Below are 6371 nucleotides of genomic sequence, written 5' to 3'. Positions count from 1 at the left end.
ACAACTAGTAAAGCGTCTGAGGCTGGATCTGAACATGGATCTTCCTGACTCCAGGCCTGGAGCTCTATCCCTTATACCACCTAGCTGCTGCTTTGTGGGCTGGTGTTGCTGTAAATCTATGTACATATATCTGTGTATATATATATATATATATATATATATATATATATATATGCACACACATATATAACATGTACATGCATTTGTACAGGGCTTTAAGGTTTACAAAGTGCTTTTATCCTTTAACTCTGTCAATCATCACAACAGCCCTGTGAGGTTGTTCATGCAAGTATCATTATTCCCGTTTTACAGATGATGAAATTTAGGGTCAGGGAGTTTAAAGGATGAAAGAATTAATGAAGAAAAGCATTTATTAAACAACATGCTAAGATCTAGAGATACAAATGCAAACACAAAAAAATAATCTTTGTTCTTAAGGAGCTTATGTTCTAGTAAATCAAGAAAACATCTATAAGGAGGTGGAAATAAGCCTTGTTGGTTGATGGTATGTATCAGAAAATGAGTGGAATCATGGGGGTAGGGAGAGAACAAGCATTTATTAAGGACCTACTATGTGCCAGGCACTGCGCTAAACACTTTGCAATTATTATATTTGTTCCGCATAACAATCATGAGAGGTAGATGCTATCATTACATCTGGAGAAACTGAGGCAGAAGTTAAGTGACTTGCCTAGGGTCACGCAGCTAGTAGGTGTCTGAAGCTGGATCTGAACTCAGTGCTTCTGGACTCCAGGCTTTTATGCCTCCCAGCTGCTTCTGCGGGTAGATTGATACAGAGTCAATTTGATTATGGAAAAGGGGATGGGCAGAAGCATGGTGACTGATCATGCTTCTGGATGGAAATGAAGCCTGTCTAGAGCCAGCTAGAGATATAGTGGCAAAGTCAAGCAGCCACTGGTCAGAATAGTAGGGTCCCAGTGTAAGAGTTGTAGGAATGAAAGTGTTAGATATTCCAAGACTTAGTTTTTGGTCTAGGCATTGGCCCAATTATTATGTAACAAGTAAGTGTTAGGGAGAGAGAAACCAGGTGGCATGGTGGATAGAGTGCTGGGCCTGAAGTCAGGAAGATTGATCTTCCAGAGTTGAAATCCAGCCTCAGACACTTACTAGCTACGTGACCCTGGGAAAGTCACTTAACCTTGTTTGCCTCAGTTTTCTCACATGTAAAATGAGCTGGTGAAGGAAATGGCAAACTGCTTCAGCATTTTCGCCAAGAAAACCCCAAAGGAAGAGTCAGACATGACTGAAAATGACTAAATAATAAAAAAGGTTTTAGATGTGAGATTTGAAGCCAAGGTCATTCTTGATTCCAAATCCAACATTCTTTCTAATAAACTTTTCTATTCTTTAACTTAGAAGATTAGATAGATATTCTGAGCCTATATTAAACAAAATGGAGTTCATTGTTTCTTTCCTTTGATAAGCTCTATGATACAAATGTTTTCCAATTTTCTCCATTTTAAGTTAAAATATTGTAATCCAAACCAACTAATACATTTTGATAAAGACTGAACAGGACATTTTATAGCTAGACAGAACAGTAGACTTTTGGTTGGACAAAGAGTCTCTTATATGTCAGCTTTGTTGTTGTTGATCTCAAAGTGGCCCAAGTAGAATTCTTTTCCAGCACATTTTTGTCCTTCTGAGAGAAATAATTCTGCATGCTGGTCCATCTTTCTTCAGGTTTGGCCCAAGTTTTTTGGTGAGATCTTGTGGAGTTAGATTCTCTTTTAGTCTCTATGGATTATATGGAAGAAAATCTGGAGATATAAAGAGCCAACTACTGTCACTTTCACCCATTCACCATAGCTATCATCTTTGCGTCTAGTCTTCTGACACTTCTGCTCTACAAAACTTAAGGACTAACCTTGGCATACACATATTGATAGTGGTAACCACAGGGTGGCAGGTAGGTGGCACAGTGGATAGAACACTGGACCTGGAGTCAGGAAGACTTGAGTTCAAATCAGATCTCAGGCACTTAACTAGCTGTCTGATCATGGTCAAGTCACTTAACCCCTTTTGTCTCAGTTTCCTCATTCTGTAAAATGAGCTAGAGAAGGAAATGGCAAACCACTCTAGTATCTTTGCCATAAAAACTACAGAGTTGTGAAGAGTTGAACACAACTAAACTTACTGAAAAACAAAAACAAAATGTATATTTTTAAAAAATGTATCATTGAATGCATTTAATGTATAATAAATAATCTATATTTAATGTATTTTAATGTATCAATAAGCCATAGTTACTTGTGTATGTGTAGTGGGTGGTTGCTTACTTCATAAGCATTGCCCTTCTGATGGTTTACTTCTGAAGCAGTCTTTCTACTCTCAGTACAAGGTCAGAAAGCTTTTCTTCTTCTTGTTGGAAGGCATCAAAGAACCTGACATCCATGCCCTGTGTGTTCTCAGCACCACCAAACTGACTGTCTAGCAACTCAAAACAAATGAGTGCCTTGACCCTGGAGTACTGAATCTTCAAGAAATATATAAGATTAAAGGCAAGTCCCATGACACTCTCCATTACTTTTTTATGTTTCTTTGCCTCAGTCTCTCCTATCACTTCTGAACCCCATCTATGACATGTCCTAGGCAAGATGAGCTATTCCTTATTTGATGGAAGGAATTAGAATCCCTTGAGTGGGAGAGTGATAGAGTGTACAGGTCAGGGAAACATGATGAGCAACTGTAGCTTTTTTTATTTTGACCCTTTTAATAGTACTGGTTGGGGGACAACCTGCCCCCAAGACTAGTTACTGCTGCTGGTACACTTGGTCCCTAGATGCTAAGAAACATTTCTCCATTTTGTAGATCTTTACATTGTCCTGAGTCCATCCTGTTCTTTCCACCACGGTGGTTTTAAACTCTTTGACAAGCTCCCACCTAGCCACACAGGGCTTAATAATAAGCTCCTCTCTTAGTGATTTTCTGTTTGAGCTTTTGGGAAGGTCCCCAGCCGTCAGAGTTTCAGACAGCTCACACAGGACATCTACTGCAATATCTCCCTTACTATGTGCTCACGTCAAGTACTGACATCCTGTCCAAAAATAAAGCATACTGTCAAGTCCTTTCAGTATCCTTAACATTGAAGTCAATCGGCTTCCTTCTATACTCACTTTAAGTGTCTCCTTTGGATGAGGCCTTTCCTTACCCAGGTCTTCAGAGCACAACATTGTGTCCATGTGCTGGCACCTTCTTCTCCCCACACACACTCCTTTTCACCTTCCTTTTATGTGTTATCTTCCCCCCTTTGAATGTTAACTTCTTGAGGGCAGGGACTGTCTTTCTCTTTGCTTATATTTATATCACCCAAACTTAGTACATAGCATGGGCTTAATGAATTCTAATTGCCTTTATACCTGATCCCCCAACCCAAAAAGCTATCTTGTATTGATTTTACCTATATTCTGAATACATTTAGACATTATCTCCTGATTAAAATGTAAGCTTCTTGAGGGCAGGGACTATTTTTTTAATCCCCAATGCCTAATACCACATGTAGCGTATGATAAGTGCTTAATAAACACTCGTTGGTTGATAAAAAAAAATAGTTGTACACCCTTGTAGCTCTAGGTGATAGCTCTTCATTCTTACTTCCCTTATAGGATCCATTCTATCTAGAGCAGTAGAAAATAGGTAGTTTGCAAGAACCCCCGAGTTTTGTGTAATCTAAGGGTGAGAACATTTGTCCTCGTTTTATAGAAGCTATTCAATGCTATAGAAAAAACACTAGGTTTGGTTTCAAGTGACCCATGTTTGAATTGTTGATCTGTGATTTGCTCTCTGTGGGAACTTACCTTACACAAGGCATTTGACTTCTCAGAACCTTAAATAAGTATCATCAAGTTCCAAGATCCCTGAGGTCTCTTTTGGCACTAAATCCATGGTACTCTGAGTACCTACTGTGTATCTAATGTTGTGTGAAAGGTCAAACAGCTATGCGTGGGTAACTTTCTAAGGGAAAACAGTTCTCTCCTTGAGACAGAACAGATGATTGTCTCCTATTCTATACTGAATCATAGAGTCTTAGTGTTATAAATGGTCTAAAAAAGTAATTACTCCTGCCCTTACTTCCAGCCCCACTGGATGAAGATATAGTCATATTCCCAACAAGAGGTAGTTCAGTCTCTTTCTAGATAATCTTCTAAGATATTGTTGTTGGTGGTGGTGAGTCATTTCAATCATGTGCAACTCTTTGTGACCCCATTTGGGATTTTCTTGGTAAAGATACTGGAGTAGTTTGCCATTTCCTTCTCAAGCTCATTTTACAGGTAAGGAAAAAGGCAAATAGGGTGAAGTGACTTGCCCAGGGTCACAAAGCTGGTAAGTGTCTGAGGCTAGGTTTGAACTCAGGAAGATGAGTCAGCCTGATTCCAATCCCTGTGTTCTATCCACAGGACCAACTAGCTGCCCAATACCTCCAGTGACAGGGAGATCACATTTCCTGTAGCAGTCTTATGGATACTGTTTATGTATCAAGGTCAGGACTCCTAGATGAGCCTTCTAAAACCAATGTTGTTTCCATAATTGTGAGCCATTTAATCAGTTTTGTCCTTGATTTCCTTACCTATAAAATGTGAGGGTTGGATAAGATGGTTTCCGAGACTGCTTCCAACTCTAAAGCCTATTACTTGAATCCTCAAATCAAGGCATGGAAGGGATGCTCGTCATATAAGGCAGAAAAGCTGGTAGAGATGCCTTTGATAATTGGTAGCAGATAAAGTCATTGGTGCAGTGGATAGAGCACTGGGCTTGGAGAAGGGAAGACTCATTTTCCTGAGTTCAAAGTCAGCCTTGTATAACTTCATTTGTACTGATATGTCTTGTCTTTACCATGCGGTTAAGCTCCTTAAGGATAGGGAATGCTTCATTTTGATCTTTGTAACTTCCAGCAATTAGTGTTGAGGGTTGGGGGAGACAAGGTCTAGGAGCCCCAAGACTGGAGTTCTCAGATGGGGTCATTGAGAAGGAGTGCCCCTCAAAGATCCGAGTACTGGAGAAGGTCAGGGCCTTCTGGAATGAATTCATGATCTCAAACATTCTTTAAGTCAAGGAGGCAAAAATTTATTACACTTTACAGTGGGCAAGAGTTCTTAGGGAACCTGCAACCTTACAGGGCTAGAAGGAAAGTTTAAATATGAGATTTGGGGGTGAAACCTGTCATTTAGGTGTTTTGGGGTGGGATTAGGGAGTGGTTAAGGGGTGGTCAGTTTTTAAAGGAACATGCACTTTTTGTATCTACTGCACAGGTATCTTACACAGAGTTCACTGGGAAATAGCCCAAGGTAGGGCTACCTGGGGGTATGGTTTTGACTGTGAAATATCACTAAGTCAACCAAAAATCCAGGCTGGCTGGAGATATCCAGGTTGCTTCCATCAAATGTCTTGTTAGACAAGATGAATGTGAGGGAGTATACATTTGACTATGTCTGGGATACATATCAGGAAGGTCAGTAAGTAGTAAATATTGTTATGTCCCAGTGCACAGCCAATTAGTAATACACAAGGAGTCCAAACTAATAAATTCTATAGGTTCAGCTGGCCATAGTATCAGGAGGAGAGATAAGTGTTGTGCTAAGACATGCTGCCCTTGAACTGGAGAGAAACTGCTAGGGCCAATACTTTGAAGCTAGGGAGAGATGTGATTTTAGAAATGGGGTCCAGACACAGGCACCCAAGCAGAGGCTAAGGAGAAATGTGATATTAGAATTAGGGTTGAAGCACAAGCACCCCATCATTAGCACAATATTGGCTGTGTAATGGATACTCACTGTTTATCCATTGATTGGCCTCCTGGCCAGTTCAGAAATATGTCCTCCCTAGATCTCTGAATTTGTTGTACATCTCCAGCTGTGACCCTATCTTTGATGTCTGGTGATTATTTTATACTCATGATCATAGAAGGAATGAAGAGAGCCCAGAGAGGTCATGCATATTTAAAAAATGTGATACCAGAGCTCAAAGGACACTTGGGGGGGGTCACCTAACTCAACTGTATTCATTTCTGAAATTTAATTCCTACTCTCCTCTGGTCCCACGTGGTCCAATTCAGGGAGTGCCAGCCCTTTTGAATCAGAAATTCCCTTGTCTAGTTGTTTGGGCGATAAAGGCACAGGAGTATCATGACTTCATTGCATATGAGCAGACACACAGGATGTGCCCATATGGAACCAAAGCTCAAACTCATTAGAGATTAAATTATATCTTTAGTTGCAGAGGGAGAGGCTTATTACGTCATTAGGTAACAAATGTGTTGGGAAAGATCCAAGCTAAATCCAGGCCCGCCTGGGAAATCACAGGTCAGTACAAGAAGATAAACAGATATGATCAAAATCAAGTATCCTGAGCTA

The sequence above is a fragment of the Trichosurus vulpecula genome, chromosome 6, assembly GCF_011100635.1.
Source record: "Trichosurus vulpecula isolate mTriVul1 chromosome 6, mTriVul1.pri, whole genome shotgun sequence".
In the NCBI taxonomy this organism is placed as follows: Eukaryota; Metazoa; Chordata; class Mammalia; order Diprotodontia; family Phalangeridae; genus Trichosurus; species Trichosurus vulpecula.
This window is presented reverse-complemented; position numbering follows the sequence as displayed.